The 19,277-nt window shown below is 35.8% G+C and overlaps 3 protein-coding genes and 1 pseudogene across 3 annotated transcripts in view; all 4 read right to left on the bottom strand.

The window, feature by feature from the left end:
• Positions 1-19,277, bottom strand: part of LOC146403237 (olfactory receptor 6C3-like) — a 555,083-nt gene that overhangs the window by 370,539 nt on the left and 165,267 nt on the right. The gene's annotated exons all lie outside the window — the stretch shown is intronic.
• LOC146403242 (olfactory receptor 6C2-like) overlaps positions 1-19,277 on the bottom strand; it is a 143,093-nt gene that overhangs the window by 76,097 nt on the left and 47,719 nt on the right. The window lies entirely within an intron of this gene.
• The window catches only part of LOC100736710 (olfactory receptor 6C75-like), a 133,312-nt gene that overhangs the window by 69,707 nt on the left and 44,328 nt on the right, over positions 1-19,277 (bottom strand). The gene's annotated exons all lie outside the window — the stretch shown is intronic.
• LOC100512534 (olfactory receptor 6C2-like) lies at positions 978-1,976 on the bottom strand (annotated as a pseudogene).

The raw sequence follows: 19,277 nt of genomic DNA, 5'->3' as shown, positions 1-19,277 counted from the left end.
GGGTATATGGGGAACTTTGCCCAGATCCTGGTATAATGTAGCCATCACTGGCAGATTCTAACCACTTCAGCTGACCTGTTGTCTTCCAGCCGACCTGATGTTTTCCAGCTGACCTCAGTGAGACAGTCATGTTGAGCTTCGTCTCTAGCTCATAGGATGGGCTGAGCCACTGCTAACTGTGGTCTTAGAGGTACTGAATTTCTCTTTCTTTTGAGCTGCTTGTCAAAAGTTTCCTCATATAGGTGATTTAGTTTCATGATATAAGGGAGAAAACCAGTGGTCTCACACTGGTTATTCTGACAGAGCTGGAAACAAAAGCACTTTTGTTTTTAACGTTATTTATTGTTTTGTTTCCATGAGTGCTTGCATGCTGTTGTCATGCAGGTGTGGTTTCAAGTTCTCTCCTGTTTCTTGATATTAATCTGCTAAATATTCCAGCTCTTGTATCTTTTTCATATCATATTTGTTTCTATATTCCAGATATTTATTTTCTTATTGTTTTACAATATCTTTTTAAAATTTATTATTTTTATTAAGGCATAGTTGATTTACACACACACACATATATTCTTTTTCTCACACTATCTTCCATCAGTATCTTTTAATTTTACTTGTCATGCTTTGAGTACCTTTATTTTGTATTTTGTCATACTAGTACCTTAAAACAAATATGAAATATTTCTTCCTATATTGAAAATGTTTTAGTATATTTACATATGCAAATTAAAGGAGTTCATCGAAACTCTTCCAAAAATTGCTTAGAAATCATTGGTACCATATTTAACAAGTTATGCAGTTTCTTTTGGCTAATATTGGAAAGGCTTATTGTGAGATGAAGGGTGATTTTGTTTCTTGGAAATAAATTCTCATCTTCTTGTAATGATATAAATTATTTTGGTTTTGAGAGAGAGGATTTGTTCCATGTAGTTTCACAAATCAAGATATGAAGGATTCATAAGAAGTGTCCTCTTACTGAACTAGTTAGGGTCTTTGGAAAAAATATTAAGCAATAAATCTATCATTTTCATTTGATTCAGCTTGCTCTTGTGTAATGTAAATGCAATTTTTTTGATCGTGTCATTGAAAGCTTGTTTCACTTGCTTGTTCCTCAAAGTATAAATAAAGGGGTTCAACAATGGAGCAATAGATGTAGTGAGCACAGATGCTCCTTTGTTAATGTCCACCTCTTCTTTGGCTGAAGGCTTGATATAGATAAAAATACAGCTGCCGTAGGTAATGGAAACAACAATCATGTGAGAAGAACACGTGGAGAAAGCCTTCTTTCTTTGTGAAGCAGAAGGAAATCTGAGAATTGTCCTGATGATATATATGTATGAAAGAACAACACCTATCAGTGTAATGATGAATGTCACGACTGCACAGATTATAACCATCTGTTCTATGAACCATGTATCTGAGCATGAGATCTTAAAGAGAGGGGATGCATCACAGCCAAAATGATCAATGGCGTTGGAGTCACAGAATTCCAGCTGGAGGCCCACACTGAGTGGTGTGATGATGATCATCAACCCAGAGGTCCAGCAGCAGAGGATAAGGATGGTGCAGACTCTGCCGTTCATGATGCTCATGTAATGCAGGGGTTTGCAGATGGCCACACAGTGGTCATAGGACACGGCGGCCAGGAGAAAAAACTCGGTGGCTCCAAAGAGTTCAATAAAAAATATTTGACTGGCACAGGCATTATAAGTCATGATGTTGTCCCCACTTGATATACTGTACAGGAATCTGGGGATACAGACTGTTGTGAATGAGATTTCTAAGAAGAAGTTTCAAAGAAAAAAATACATAGGCGTTTTAAGATGAGAATCTGTGAGTGCAAGAATGATAATGGTCAGGTTCCCAGTAACGCTCAGCACGTAGGTAAGAAATAAGAAGATAAAAATCAGAACTTGTAGCTCTGGGTCCTCTGTAAGTCCCACCAAGATGAATGTTGTTATGACCGTGTGATTTCTCATTATTACCTTCGGTGTTCTAGGCGATGTGTGTGTAAAAAGTCAAAGAGAAACTACACAGAAGAAAGGAAATAATGAGTCAGAAATTGGTGAAATAGAAAACAGAAAAAACAAGAGAGATGATTACTAGAATCCAAAGCTGATTCTTGGAGAGGATGACTAACATGGATAAACTGTGATGGAGACTGATCTGGAAAAAAGAGAAAAGATGAAATTTATCAGGAATGTGAGATTATCCATCATTACATATTATACATTACATATTATAATTTTATTATATGATAATAATATACATTACATATTATACATACATCATTACAGATTATTAAAAACATTAAATACATCATACAGATACTAAAAAGATTAAAATGGAATATTTTGGAAAGCTCTGCAAAGTAGATTTGGCCATTTAAGTGAATGAACTATGTCCATGAAAAACATTATCTACTTAAGCTAATTCAAGATGAAACATCTAACCAGTGTAGCCCTATCTCCAGTATTAAAGTCAACAAATGCATACTTAAATCATCCCGCAAAGAGAACTACAGCCTCAGATGGCTGAATCGTAGATTTCTACCAAACATTTAAATCAAGCGGAAAAATCCAGTTATTTACAAATCCTTTCATACAGTTGTTGAAAGCAAAAATTTAACATTATCTGATGGAATTTCCAGTGTGCATAGACAAGATAGAAATGACAACCAAAATAAAAATGGGAAGACTAAAGGATATCCATTTTTTTTTCTTAGATTCTACCCCCCAGTGGTAAAGTATTGTTTCCACATGGCTTGTGAAATGTTCAGTGTGTATACTGTAATTCATAGGCCACACACACTTTCAAGAAATGATATAGTAAAAAACATTGAATTCCAAAGACCATGCCATTGAAATGAAGCTTTGAAAAAATAATAAAATCTCTGGGTGAGCATATATATTCCTTTTTTATCTTTGTGCCCTGTCTACTTGTCTTCTCTATCTCCTTCTCCTCATTACTAAGGCTGCTGAAATCTAGCTTCTTTATCCACAAATCCACGAATCCACTCTCACTGTTCCTACTCAATTCATTATTATTACTCTTCTTCTGGAAGGGTTCCTTAAACCCTGTTGGCCACAGATGGATCCTGGCTAGTCCAGTTAGACCTGTATCCTTAGTATATTATAAAAAAGCCTGTTTCAGAACCTTGATCTCACACTCAATATGAAACAGTCATGCTCTAGCTGGACTTCCTGTCACCTGTTTTGATTATTGTAATCTGTTTCCCTCACGGTATCTAGAATGAGTTCTGAGGTTCCCATCTCAGTTCTTCCAGATGAGGCAAGGCACATCTCCATTGTGTTCCTGGATTCATCATCCCCAAATCAGAACTGTCTAGTATTGCTCTATTTATTGTTCATCACTCAGTTAGACTGTGATAATCTTAGATCAGGGTCTGTCTTGTTCTCAATATTATACCCAGATCTTATCACATTTCTGGAATTATAATTGTTGCTCAGTATATGTATAAACACACATGTATATACATATATTTATGTATAAAGATGAAGATACATTCTTTACTTGTATTTCAAGATTCTACTTGACTCAAGTTCTTTACTCCTGTGATCCTGATAGAAGATATTACAGATACTACAATGATGTTGAAGGTACTTTCTTCAGCAGGAGTTCGTATCATGCTTCCTTGACCTTTGCTGCACCAATTTTTGAGCAGTAGAGTGTAGTCACTCAGTCTGGGCATTTCATCAGCTTGACTGCTCACAGCTCCATGACTGTTCATTCAGATTCTTTCTAATATAGATCATTTAAAAAATGGGACTTATAGAAAAATAAGTCTAAGGTAATGAGGCTTTTAAAAAGTTCTAGATATGAGCTAATGATACTTTTCTATTGTGTTATATTTACTTGTACTTTTTGATAGAAAGTCCCTTAATTGTGTAGGATACTCTTTTTTATTTTACTGATAGTGCATTGGGCAAACTATTTTGATGGTTGTCTAGTTAGACTAGAATTGGCTTCTTTTCTGGGTGTTGAATTATTGGATGGTTAGTTTCAACCACAGCTGGCTCCTGAGCGCCTTCTTTACCCGGATTGTCTCCAATGGAAGCTGTATAATGAAAGGCAGTGCTCAGAGTCTAGACATTATCAGGGAGGACAAACACTGATGTAGGCTCATGGACGGATCATTTGGTCTACATGCGGTTCCCTCTCCTGCTTTGCACATCCACCATTGAAGTATTTGCAGTAGCTCAAATTGAGAAACACAGGATTGTTTTCCCCTAGAGCCCACCTTCCTTCCTTCCTGTGATCATCCTCTCTTCATTCCTTGTAACCTGTAGCAAAAGTCTTTGCTCATCCTTGGCATTGTCCCAGGATGCAAAACCACCGTTTTGTCCTTTTGGTCACCTACTTCAGAAACACGTCTCAGAAACATTCTGACAACTTAAGTCATATTACAGCTGTAACTTACTAGATTTTTTTTTAAACCATTTTTTGTTCATTATGCCTAGACATCAAAAATATTTATGTTTTTTAAAAGACAAGATTTTTGTAGATGAAATGTCAAGCCACATTTTATTAAGTTGGAGAGATATATTTATGTATTTGAAACTGTGCATATCTGTGCACATGCACATGTGTTGGTGTGGGAACAATAGATGTTACATTATATGCCCATCAGAATTGAGTGTACTATTGCCCACCCACTTAACCAGTGTATAAAATAAGCTTAGAGATTTCCTTATTTGCTCCCATGATTAATATTCTTGAAAACGACATTCAAGAAGTGAAATTAATTTCCCATATCCTTGTGAACTTCTCAAATTAAAAATACACGATGCATACATTACATATAAATGTACATTTATGTATAAATGCATGTTTACATATAATATAGATGTATAGTTAGGAAAGAGATAGGAGCTATTTTAATTATTTTTCTAAATTTCAGAATAGGAAAAGTATTAATTTAAGAAATACGTGCATACGTACGCATTAGTCTGTCATTCAGGCTTCAGTTTTTGTTTTATGCCCGCAGATTCTTGTAATTAAACAAGAATAATTAGTAGTGACATGGATTTAGCCTAGGAATTCTTTCGCTCTTAACTTTCACTCAAAGATAGCAGTGGAAATGCATCAATAAGGTATCTGAAATTCTATATTCCTGTGTCTAACATTTTACCATGAATGACAGTATCAGTCTAAATTTGAAAATGGACTATTTCTACATAATCTGAACAGCTAGATAGAAGGAAAGACTGGGAAACAAACAAAAGAAAACCAGAAATTCTGATTCTTGAAAAGTTGATGGTCTGATCCAACAATTTGAACACAAAGTGATTCTCTGAAAAGTTTCACCACAGATGTGGCTGAGGATGCTTTCTTTATATGATCAACCTGGAGCAGGTAAGAGAAACTAAATTTAAAAAAAGGGTCCTTGGTGACCCTGCTTCAAGGTTAGTAATGAATGTGAAATATAACAATATAGAAAAAAACCACACAAACAAAAGCTAACTAATGCACCTAGGAATTGGGACAGTGTCCTTGGAGACTGGAAAATGCATTCATAACATCAAGGTCAGGATGTATCATTAGTGTACTAAATCTTTGCCAACATGATGATCCAAATAATATTTTATTCATGTTATCTCACAGTTTGTAATTGCTAATATTATAGCATAATTTCAAATATTTATCTGTAATTTGTGCTTTATTGATGAAAAGAACATGACTGCCTTTCACTGATGTTGCATTAAAGTGATTCTTTAGGCTTTTCCAGGATCTTTGCACATATTCAGGATATTAAGTCTTCGCAAGTCTTAGAGTTTACAAATCCGATTTTATGATTTGTTATTTAACATCTCATGCAACTTCTGGTTGGTGGTGATAAATTGGAAAGTTGGTTACATTGTAGTAAAATATACTTACCTTTGTTTTATTGTTTCTGAATCTGTTGCCATTATGTGAGAAGCTTTACTGATCCTGATCTTGTCATATACTTCTATTTTATTCCAATTATTTTATTATTTTATGTTATGTGCATTAACATCTGTATCCAACATGCACCAGTCAACCACATAAGGAGGTTTCCACAGAAAATACTACGTAGAAAGCGCACATAGTGAGGTAGGAGGGACACAGCCCAGGTGAGCATGGGATGGGGGGAATCAAATGGAAAGGGTTTCATGTGACATGAGGTTTTGAAATGGTGATTGAAAAAATTTTCCACTCTTTCTAAATGAATAATTTGGCATTAGGATGCTTCTGTAGTTTCTCTTTTTCAGTACGCATCCATCTTCATGTCCATACCAATATCTGTATTTATAGTGGCATCACTGTGAACTCTTTTTTTGAATATTATGATCCTTTGTTTTTATGGTAATTTTTCTTTCCAGTACTCACTGTTTTGCAATTTAGTTCTCAAGAAGGCTTCTGTGTCATTTCAGAATCCCTCTTTGTTTTGGAGCATAGTGATGCTATCAAAATGCTTGGATCTTTCAAAGACAAAGCTAGAAAAAAGCATATTAAGAAATCATTACAGAGTTCCCTGGTGGCCTAGTGGTTAAGAATTTGTTGTTATCACTGCTGTGGCTTGGGTCTCTACTGTTGCTCGGTTCAGTCCTTGGCCCAAGAACTTCCATGTACCACAAGTGTGGCCCCCCCAAAAAAAGAAAGAAAGAAATCATCAGTTTAAACTGCTGCTTCTAATTTTAATTTAACACCACTGAATTTTTTAAATAATGATTTTTATTTATTCCATTATAGCTGGTTTACAGTGTTCTGTCAATATTCCACTGTACAGCAAGGTGACCTAGTCACACATACATGTATACATTCTTTTTTCTCACATTATCATTCTCCATCATAAGTGACTAGATATAGTTCCCTGTGCTATACAGCAGGATCTCATTGCTTATCCATTCCAAAGGCAGTAGTTTGCATGTATTAACCCCAAATTCCCAGTCAATCCCACTCCCTCCCCCTCCCCCTCGGCAAACACAAGTCTATTCTCTATGTCCATGGTTTTCTTTTCTGTGGAAAGGTGCATTTATGACATATATTAGATTCCAGATATAAGTGATATCATATGGTATTTGTCTTTCTCTTTCTGACTTACTTCACTCAGTATGCGAGTCTCTAGTTCCACCCATGTTGCTTCAAATTTCATTATTTTGTGCTTTTTTAATGGCTGAATAGTATTCCATTTTGTATATATACCACATCTTCCTAATCCAGTCATCTGTCAGTGGACATTTGGGTTGTTTCCATGTCTTGTCTATTGTGAATAGTGCTGCAATGAACATGTGGGTGCATGTGTCTTTTTCAAGGAAAGTTTTGTCTGGATATATGCCCCAGAGTGGGATTGCTGGGTCATATGGTAGTCCTATGGATAGCTTTCTAAGGTACCTGCATACTGTTCTCCATAGTGGCTGTACCAGCTTACATTCCCACGAACAGTGCAGGAGGTTTTCCTTTTCTCCACACCCCCTCTAGCATTTGTTTTGTGGACTTATAAATGATGGCCATTCTGACTGGTGTGAGGTGGGATCTCGTGGTAGTTTTGATTTGCATTTCTCTGGTAATCAGGGGATGTTGAGCATTTTTCATGTGCTTGTTGGCCATCTGTATATCTTTGGAGAAATGTCTATTCAGCTCTTGCCCATTTATCAATTGGGTTGTTGGTTTTTTTGCTGTTGAGTTGTTTAAGTTGTTTATATATTCTATAGTTTAAGCCCTTGTCAGTTGCATCATTTGAAACTATTTTCTCCCATTCTGTAAGTTGTCTTTTTGTTTTCTTTTGGGTTTCCTTTGCTGTGCAAAAGCTTTTCAGTTTGATTAGGTCCCATTGGTTTATTTCTGTTTTTATTTCTGTTGCTTTGGGAAACTGGCTTGTGAAAACTTTTTTAAGGTTGATATCAGAGAATATTTTGCCTCTGTTCTCTTCTCAGAGTTTGATGGTATCTTGTCTTACATTTCAATCTTTAAGCCATTTTGAGTTTATTTTTGTGCGTGATGTGAGGGTGTGTTCCATTACCAACAACACTGAATTTTTTTCCCATTCATTTTTGATTCCCTCCCACTTCCTTTTTTTTTCCACCTATGGTGATATTCCTTGTTCACAACATCAGTATTTGCAACATCAGTATTTCACTAGGTTGTCCAATGCTCAAATTCACAAAAAATGAAATTGGAATTGTTCAGTCAATACCATCAATGATAACACACAAATTATATGAAGTTAAAGATGTGGTTGTGGAGTTCCCATCGTGGGTCAGTGGTTAACGAATCTGACTAGGAACCATGAGGTTGTGGGTTTGATCCCTGGCCTTGCTCAGTGGGTTAAGGATCCAGCATTGCTGTGAGCAGTGGTGTAGGTTACAGATGTGGCTCAGATCCCATGTTGCTGTGGCTGTGGTGTAGGCCAGCACCTACAGCTCTGATTTGACCCCTAGCCTGGGAACCTCCATATGCCGTGGGTGGGAGCCCAGAAAAGAAAAAAAAAAAAAAAAAGATGTGTTCATAATCCTTTTACCCTTTAGACTCTCCCACAGAGTATAAATCCTCAGAGCATGACTTTTTATTTTATTTTTTGGGTGGATCATTTTTTATAAATTGAGGTGTAGTTGATTTATAATGTTATATATATATATATATATATATATATGTAATTATACATTATTGTGTATATATGATTATTTTCCCTTAAAGTTTATTACAAAATAATATTGTTCTTACAATATATTGAGGTGTTATAGAGTAGATTCCTGTGTTATACAGTAGGTCCTTGTTGGGTTATCCGTTTTATACATAGTAGTGTGTGTGTGTTTATCCCAACCTCTCTCCCCGTCCCTTTCCCCTTTAGTAAACATAAGTTTGTTTTCTGTCTGTGCAACTCTTTTATTTTTGTAAATTAGTTCATTTGTATAAATGTGTTTTTTAGATTTTGCATATAAACAATATCATGTGATATTTGTCTTTCTCTGACTTACTTGGTGTGATAATCTCTAGGTCTATCCATGTTGCCACAATTGGTATTATTTCTTTCTTTTCTATGGCATTCTTTCTTTCTTTTCTATGGTTGAGTAATATTCCATTATATATAGAAATATCATCTTTATCCATTCATCTGTCAGTGGTCTTTTAGGTTGCTTCTCTGTCTTGAGTGTTGTAAACTGTGCTGCCCTGAACATTGGGGTGCATGTATATTTTCAAATTAGAGTTTTCTCTAGATATATTCCCAGTAGTGGGGTTGCTGGATCATATGGCAACTTTACTTTTAGTTTTTAAGGAATCTCCATTCAGTTCTCCATAGTGGCTGCACCAGTTTACATTCCCACCAACAGTATAGGAGGGTTCCCTTTTTCTCCACACTTGCTACAGCATTTATTATGTATAGACTTTCTGATGATGACCATTCTGACTGGAGTGAGGTGATACCTCATTGTACTTTTGATTTGCATTTTGCTAATAATTAGCGATGTTGAGCATTTTTTTTCATGTTCCTATAGGCCATCTGTATGTCTTTTTTTGGAGAAATATCTATGTCTTCTTCCCATGTTTTAATTGGGCTGTTGGTTTTTTGATAATGTGCTGTATGAGCTTTCCATATATTTAGGAAATTAATCTGTTGTGAGTTGCATAGTTTGCAAATATTTTCTCCGATTATGTAGGTTGTCTTTTTGTTTTGCTTATGGTTTCCTTTGCTGTAGAAAAGTTTTTAAGTTTAACTAGATACGGCTTGTTTATTTTCGTCTTTATTTTCATTACTCTAGGGGTGGGTCTGAAAAGACATTGATGCGGTTTGTGTCAGAAACTGTTCTATGTGTTCCTCTAAGAGTTTTATAGTATCCAGTCTTTCATTTAGATCTTTAATCCATTTTGAGTTTATTTTTGTGAATGGTGTTAGAGAGTGTTCTAGTTTCATTCTTTTACATGTTGCAGTCCAGTTTTCCCAGCATCACTTATTGAAGAAACTGACCTTTTTCCATTGTATAGTCTTACGTCCTTTGTTGTAGATTAATTGACCATAAGTGTGTTGGCTTATTCTGGGCTTTCCATCATACTTTAGTGATCTATATTTATGTATTTGTGCCAGTATCATACTCTTTTGATTACCATAGCTTTATGGTATAGTCTGAAGTCAGGGAGTCAGAGTCTTCCAGTTCCATTTTTTCTTTTCTTTCTTTTTTTTTTTTTTTGCTCATTATTGTCTCTTTGGGGCCTTTTGTATTTCCATTAAAATTAAAAAAAAAAGTTCTAGTTCTCTAGAAAATTCCATTCCATACAAAATTCTTTTGAATTTCCATTAAAATTTAAAAAAAGTTCTAGTTCTCTAGAAAATTCTATTGCACATTGAATCTGTAGGGTGCCTTGGATGGTATGGTCATTTTAACAATATTGTTTCTCTTAAGCCAAGAACACGATGTATTTTTCCATCTTTTTGTGTTGTCCTCACTTTCTTCCATCAGTGTATTGTAGTTTTCAGAGTAAAAATAGTATTTTATAGTTTTCAGAGTACAGATCTTCTACATCATTAGGTAGGTTTATTCTTAGGCATTAATACTGTTTTAATTATAAAATTCTTTACTAAGTCCACATGGATCACAAATAATTAGGGAAATATATTACCACAAAAGGAGAAAAATAGTGTTCTAGCAAGTACAGCTAAATAAATGGAGGTGCTCAGAATCATTAGCTTTCTTTTTTTATTTCAAGCTACAATACTCCCACCAATGCCCTTCTTTCGCTTCCATTTTTAAAAGATTGCTACTTTTCAACATGGAGTGAAATTTAAATGCTTCAAATATTAATTACTGTTTATCAGTGTTTTGCATTTATTTGTGGATGTAACACTTAAGACTCCCATGTAAAGTTTCATAGCTCCCACTCTTATAGCATCTCAATTTTACATATTGGTGGCCTAAACTTTTTCTTATTTTAACTTATAGATTTCATAGTGCATTATCCAAATTGAGTAATTAAAATTATTTAAGTCCCATTTACAGATATATTTAATGTAATAATTATATTCCCTATTTATTAACTTATTAACCACACATTTCTAAGTGGCACATAATTACTTTGGTTCAATAATGACTACTTTAGAGTTTCTTGTGCAGATTTCTTTATTCATGTATTTCTTAGAGTGACCAGTAATTAAGAGCTCTTTGTTGTATGCTCTTTGAGATCATGTGCATAATATGTTTCAAAAGTTCAGAAAAGTGATAATTACAATTTTCTCTTATGTTCCTTCTTCTTATAAGAACATAAAATCCATGGAGTTCCTGTCATGGCTCAGTGGTTAACGAATCCAACTAGGAACCATGAGGTTGTGGGTTCAATCCCTGGCCTTGCTCAGTAGGTTAAATATCTGGCGTTGCTGTGAGCTGTGGTCACAGACGAGCCTCAGATCCTGTGTTGCTGTGACTCTGGCAAAGGCTGGTAGCTACAGCTGCAATTAGACCCTTAGCCTGGGAATCTCCATATGCCATGGGTGCAGCCCTAGAAAATACAAAAGACAAACAAACAAACAAAAAACCAAAAAAACAAACCATAAAATCCTAAATATGCTACAACAGGATGAATTGTGCTATAAAAATCTATTTCATAAATTCTGAAATGTTTAGATAATCCTCTTTTTTTCTTCGATGTCAATTAAGCAATTTAACAAACAGAGGTAGCAAACATATTGATAACATGAGAGTATTCTTGCAGAGAGAGGTCTCTTTTACTGTGTTGGCTTATACACTTTCAATTACAGGGTCTTTTCTCACCCTTTCCCCACCAAACGTACACGACTGCTTGATAGGTAGTGTAGTGTAGCAGACTGAACATGACTTGAAATCAGAATCCAGGCTCCATTATTTGCTGCAGTGATGTATTGGTTAATTTACTCAGTCTCTTTCAGATTGTGTCTGTTGACACAACTAAACCATATTGGTAGGATTGGGAAGGGCATGTCTGAAAAGAGTTTGATGTATGATTGGTAGTTCAAAAAAGGAAGTTATTTTTGAAATTATGCCCAAAGAATCTCTAATAGCTATTTCAAATCCCATGTTAAAATAAATAGTTCTTGACATTTTAATGTCAGCCATATTTTTTCAATTTTTTAAAAGAATTAATTCTTTGTTCGTTTTCTTGTTATCCAGTAGAAGGTATTATTTACTTCCAAAGAAGATAATGAAAATGGTGGGGCTATTATCAGTGAGGAGTAGTTGTTTTTCTTTCTTTCTTTCTCCCTTCCTTCCTTCCCTCCTTCCTTCCATCTTAGAAGTCTCATTTATCACTCGCTGTCCTAAATTCCTGTACAGTTTATCAACAGGGAACAATGCCATTACCTACAGTGCTTGTGCAATTCAATTTTTTTTGGTATTCTCGTTGGAGCTACAGAATTTTTTCTCCTGGCATCCATGTCCTATGATTGTTGTGTGGCCATCTGTAAACCCCTGCAGTACATGACTGTCATGAACAATAAAGTCTGTGCCTTAATAGTCCTCAGCTGTTGGGTGACTGGCTTCTTCTAAGAATGAAAAATTTTGGAGGAAAAGTACATAGGAGTTTTCAGATGGGAGTCCACCAATGTGAGGCTGATGATAGTCACATTCCCTGGTTCCTATTACGCTCAACGTGTAGGTGAGAAATAGAAAAATAAAAATCAGGATTTGCAGTTGTGGGTCATCTGTCAGTCCCAGCAGGATAAAATTTGTTATTGCTGTGTGATTTTTCATTTTTCATGAATTTTCATTTTCCAATTATTTTATCTATAGTGTGAGGAAAGGTTGTGTTCAAGATACTTGCAAAAGGAATATTGTTGTGTGCATTCATGTTATTTTTCAGGTAATTGGCAGTGGTTTCTGAAGTTGTGAGACAAAACTATATATAATATCACTAAAAATATTCTTCCAGGCTCCTGCTTCCTTCATTATGTTTGTAATTCTTTGCAAAGACGTTACTGTCTTCACCTTCTCGATGTACCCTCACTCAGGTTATACTTTTAGCTTCTGCAACCTGACTTTGACGTCCAGCCTCCCACTGCTTCTCTAACATCTACTAGAACTTCATTACTGCTGAAGCCAATGGCACATTTTTGGTATTTATTTTGCCTGGTATTCTCACTGTGTGAGTATATATTACATACATATAAATATACATATTTCAGTTAAATTTCATTCTTTAAATGGATCCCATGGCCTCTTCCTGACTTTTCTCCTGGCTTCAGATCTCTTTTTTTTTTAGTGTGCTACACAGACTCCACATTCTCTATTCATCAGTGAAATATTGTTATTCCCCAATATTTTATATCGAGACGTCTCATTTTTTTCCTGTTTCAACTCCTTATTGCCCAAGGTTGATATCACCAGTGATTGGTTTGGTTGTCATTGATATGATGGACTCCTAAGGCCAACACTTTCCCAAATACAAATCATTGCCAAGTACACATCAGTGAGTGGGATATTTCACGGACATCTCACATACTATATGCTGAAAGTGAAATCATGCTCTCTGTCCAAGCGATCTCCTCATTGAGGGTTAAGTGTTTCTTGATAAAGGTTAATGTTGTTCCTGTGGCCTGCAAGGTTCTTCATGGGCAGGATCTTCCTTATTTTCTCACCTCATCACAAATTCCTTACCTTTCTTCCTCATAACTTAAGTTCCACCAACCTTGAGTACTTGCAGTTCTTTGTATTTTCTACAGGCTGTCTCTCCTCTACAAGGACAATCCTTTGACTACTTAATGCCCGTTGGTCCTTCTTATTCTCCTTAGGTGTCACTTCTTCAAGGAAATCTTCATTTACTCACCCAGACAGACTATGTGAGATTGTATTGCTGTGTTATTTCAAGCACCTCTTTCTTACCCTGCCTTGGAATGTATCCCATTGAATGCTTAAGTGTCATATTTCTCTTCTTTGTTTCTCCAAGCTTCTCCAAAGTAGAGACTATGTTTTATATACCATTATATTCTCTTATATTGGAACATGTTGAGTGTTATGTTCACGTGAACTGAAGAAACAAAACAGAGTTGTATATGAGCTGAAACTCAGCTATATTCTTTAATGCCTATTCTGTCAGTTGGCCCAGGATTCTTATTTTCACGTGTGTTTCAAGTTGCTCTGTCATTTCAAGTGTATTCTTAAATAAAAGACTTGAAAAATCCCAAACCTAAACTTTATAAATCTTCCTTCTCTGGACATTTTCCTCTGGCTTTTCAACTAGTATTTACCTTCAATATTCTAATTCTCCATTTTCTGTTTGTTATTTATTTCTAGTGATCTTTCTGGACCTCCTGCATGTTAGGTGCTTAGATTTTTTTTTCCTACCATCCAGGATTTGCTTTGTTGTTTGCTGTTTGTTTTCCAGGAAAGATGTGTCTTATCTTCAAAGAAGCCTTTGAAAGTAACCATTGAAGAGAATTCATGCACACATGATGTAAAATCATCTTTTTTCTCCTAACTCATTTGTAAATCCAGTCCTGGTCAGGAATTACAAATAAGCAACTACATTTGTAAATACTTAGGGGCAAAGAATTATCATAGAAGATGGATTGTTTTATAATAACATAAATCCTGAAGGAATATATCCCCTAGGCTCGACCATGGACCCTAGGAAAAGCAGACTCCCCATCTCCCTCTCCCCACAACTTCTCCATCTGTCTTCATATGACCTCACTGTGTGGCCCCAGGTGTCATGTGCTTTTCAGGACCTGTGAGAAATAAATTTTTTTTTCCAAATTTTCTTGATGGTTGGAGTCTTGCAATCATAAGAACCATGAGTCCATTCGCAGTGCGGTTTATCCATAGGCTGAAATCTGTGCAAAACATGTATAAACTGCTGTGCTGTGATATTCTCCCAGGCTCATTGTTTCCAACTAATGGTGCAATTCTGGACATTTGTAAAGCACAGGGCTAGGCTCTGTGTCATAAAATTCACTTAACTTATAAAAAAATTCTCACCACAGTTATTTATTAATATTTTACCTCTTCTTGCAGAAATGCTTGCATTTTACCTCATTGTTTAATGTGTGTTATTCCAAAGATTCATCAAGGAAGCTTTCACAGTATAGGTTCCTGAACTCAGGGAGACCTAAAAATTTTCAGCCAAGCAGTGAGGTTGAAGGATTAAGTGCCAGTGGAAAAAAAATTGTTGATATTATTTGTTACGACTATGTATATTCTTCAGCAAGAGGAAAAGACACTGTTCAGAGAGCAATAGCTAGGCTTATTCCCTAACCAGTATTAATGATGTATAATGGTAGTTATGAAAATATGTTCTATCTGAAGACAGTCTCCAGGGCTCCTGCTGTTTCTCCATCATTGAATTAAATGGTATTTCCCTGGAGACATCAATTAGTTTGTCATATGAATGATTTTTCACTCATTTGGCTTTACAGTGTTTCTTGTACGATGTTTTCTGCAAATGACATGAGCCCCCTGAGTCTGGAAGAATGAAGTCCTCCATTTCTTATGCACCTGTGCCTTATAAAATCCTAAGTGGTATATACGGCCAGGCCAGTCTTGCTCTAAATGAACCATCATAGGAAAATGGACATTCATGCAGGGAAACAAATGAAAAACTGCAGTAGGTGAAATGATGTGGACCTGGAACAACTAAGCTGAAGGTGCTAACAAAGCTAATGGCCACCATTCTAAAATGACAGCCTGTCACGGACACTTACTCACACTTAAATTCTCAAGGCTTGTCTTTTTTTTAGGGCCATACTTGTGGCACATGGAGGTTCCCAGGCTAGAGGTCAAATTGCAGTTGCAACTGCTGGCCTGTGCCATAGCCACAGCCACAGCAACACCAGATCTGAGCTGCTTCTGTGATATACACCACAGCTCACGGCAACGCTGGATCCTTAACCCACTGAGTGAGGCCAGGGATTGAACCCAAATCCTGGATATTAGTTGGGTTCATTACTGATGAGCCACGATGGGAACCGACAGTCACGGCTTTTCAGGACATCCATGAATAATGGAAACCCTTTCCTTCAGTGACCCTTTGACCCCAAAGCAGTGATCTCTTTGTGAGCTCCACATCCCAATCAATAGCTTATCTAAAGGGAAAAAAAGAAAGTTGTTTTCGGAGTTCCCTCATGGCTCAGTGATTAACGAACCGAGCTAGTATCGATGAGGTTGCAGGTTCCATCCCTGGCCTCGATCTGATTAAGGATCCAGTGTTGCCGTGAACTGTGGTGTGGTGTAGTGTAGGTTGCAGACTCGACTTGGGTCCTGCATTGCTGTGGCTGTGGTGTAGGCCGCTAGGTTCAGCTCTGATTTGATCCCTAGCCTGGGAACCTCCACATGCTGCTTGGGGGGCCCTAAAAAGACAAAAGCAAGTTGTTTTCAAACTCTGAGCTTTTTCTTTTCTCAAAGTTGAAAACAATTTTTTTTTCAAGAAGTCTTAATTGTAATAAATTGTTATTTCCCCAATACATTTTTTTTTCTACTGTACAGCATGGTGACCTAGTTACACATATATGTATACATTTTTTTTTCACATTGTCATGCTTCATCATAAATAACTAGGCATAGTTCCCAGTGCTACACAGCAGGATCTCATTGCTAATCCATTCCAAAGGCAATAGTCTGCATCTATTAACCCCAAGCTCCCAAACATATATCTGGACAAACTTTCCCTAAAAAAGACACATGCACCCGCATGTTCATTGCAGCTCTATTCACGATAGCTAAGACATGGAAACAACCCAAATGTCCATCGACAGATGATCAGATTAGGAAGATGTGGTATATATACACAATGGAATACTACTCAGCTATAAAAAGGACAAAATGATGCCATTTGCAACAACATGAATGGAACTAGAGACTCTCATACTGAGTGAAGTAAATCAGAAAGAGAGAGAGAGAAAGAAAAAAACCCTGAGATGTTTCATATCTCCTCAGTCCTCTTTCTCTATGTAATTCCTGTTTTGTCTTAGATAAGATCAATTTATTCAGTTTCTCTTATAAGCACATAAGTGTATACCAATAGTTTATGATGACTTCTCCTTTGATTTTGGTTTATCTAAGAATTAATTCTCTTTCAACTACTTCAGGATTGCAAAAAAACTAGGAAGGAGCTAAAAACTGACATCCTTGTTGTCACCTCCTTTTTCTTCTTCTCCCTCTGAATATACTTCAGGCCATAAACTCTTAGTGAAACATTCTCCTTAGTCTTGTTTTATCCTGTGTAATGCCTCATAATCAACAAAAATTGTCTCTCTCTCTTGAGTCATCCAATTATTGTCTGTTGCATAATTTAGATATTAAAGGAACATTTTCATCGAATATGTAGATCTGTAGGAAAAAACTTTTTTTCTGCTTAAATTTTTCATCATAAAATAAAAATTACAACTTAGAGAATGCTGACATTTTAAGCCATATTATTTTCTTTTGGGGTAAAAATTCCAGGGATTTGGAATTCTGTATGTTCTTGGAATTACACTGCGTGGGTGACTACATATGGATGTAAAAATATAGCCCTGGCTGTAACCATAGTTTTACAAAGGGCTATTGGATGATTCATACCATGTCTACTATAATTTTTCATATTACAAACTGAAACAAGTGTAACCACATCATAGCAGAAAGTGACATCAGATATTTCTTTCTCTTATCTCTCAAAAGAGAAACTGGTTCTTCTATCTACCTTGTGGTACTTACCCTTTTGATAAGCTTTTGATATTTTTTCCTGGGTTCAGCTGGCAGCTCCTTACCATGTCATCTCACGTTGTGATAAGGGAGTGTGCTTCTGCGCTAGGCTGTCAGCATCATCAGCCTACATTTCCTCTCCAGGCATCTTCTGGAGAGTCTTGAGTTCTGCATCTCCCATTTTCATAGCATAGAAAGACTCTCATTAGAGTCTCTGTCTTGGTCTCTGTGCCTTGGAAACACTTCCCTTTGGTCTCTGTCCCAAGGGAAGAGAACCTAATGTAAGGGAGGAGAACAAAAGACCTTCCTCTGGGTTTTGGAAGAACTTTGCTGTTTCTAAGCAGGGAACTGGGTTTCCTAGTCCGACATTGATGCTATCTATAGTCTTCTGCTCAATGTTCTGGAGGTGCCTTGGGATCCCTTGAATAAATAAAGAGTTCTCACTGACCTAGGTTCTAATATAGTGATATAATGAACAGTTTGTATAATAAGCTTTGGCAAAGCACCTAAAATAGGCAGTAGCCTAGATAGTGTCCTTTGAGAAAGTAAATAGCAAAACAGGATCAGACAAAGACCAGGTTCCCATTTTACTGATGAGGGGAAAAAAAAAAAAAAAAAAAAAGACTGATTCAATTCCTTACTACATTTTTTAAGAATGTAAGAGATTTTAATAAACTATTTTACTTTTCCTGATCTTCCATGGTATAATTTTGGTAAAATATTTATTTAAAGTGAAAATATACATTGAGAAACTACTATGTATTCAATACTAGTACCTTAAATTTATGTTTTATTCACAAGAACATTTACTTAAATTTGAGAAACATAAAATATATATGCAGACATATTCTTTATTCTGCCTATAGACAATGTACTGTAAAACCATGGAATATGAATGACTCAAAGTCAATTATTCTAGTTAGAAAGCACGAATCTAATGGATTCCTGCTTTGAAATATCTGCCTCCGAGATCTGAAATACGTGTGTTTCAAAGGAACATCTTGACCCATCTCAGAGTATTCTGAGAAGTAAAATTAGGTTTTGGAGGACTGGTTAGAGGAAATGTTGCTTTTGGTCAATTAAAATGCGAGATAAACGGTAGAGTAAGTTGAAAATGGGATGACTGTTTAGAAATCTAGAAAATCCTTGCATGAGTATATATTAGTGCTTAGGAGTTTATTTGCTGATGGTAGATTAGGGCTTATGATTAATAAATTGGTCATGATCAAGAAGGAAAGTCCCTATGGTAAAGGGAAAATGTCTTTATTCTCTTTGCTTGAATAAATGAAACTCTTCTTTTTTTTTTTAGTTTTTATGACACTAGAATTTATTTTATGAATTAGTTTTCCTAATTCTCATTTTACATTTTATTTAAGGCAAATATTTGTTTTTAATTATTATATATTTTCATATTTTAAAATGTATATAATATACTTTATTTATAATTGGAATTGTGGGAGACAATATATTATAGGATTATCATGCCAAGAAGTGTGCAAATTTTGATCTGGGGCATAGATAGAAGTTAAAACACTATATTTCACTAAAATTTATAAAAATTATGACTTTATATGGGGGATTTGATGAAGAGAATGAGTCATACCAAGAAAGTAATATTATGAAACTACACAGAATTAGTCCTAGATAGTTAATTATTTT

Source organism: Sus scrofa, chromosome 5 (assembly GCF_054392235.1).
Source record: "Sus scrofa isolate SSC_HxYL_T2T_F1_AM1 chromosome 5, Sscrofa_HxYL_maternal_Yorkshire_Landrace_v2.0, whole genome shotgun sequence".
In the NCBI taxonomy this organism is placed as follows: domain Eukaryota; kingdom Metazoa; phylum Chordata; class Mammalia; order Artiodactyla; family Suidae; genus Sus; species Sus scrofa.
This window is presented reverse-complemented; position numbering and strand designations above follow the sequence as displayed.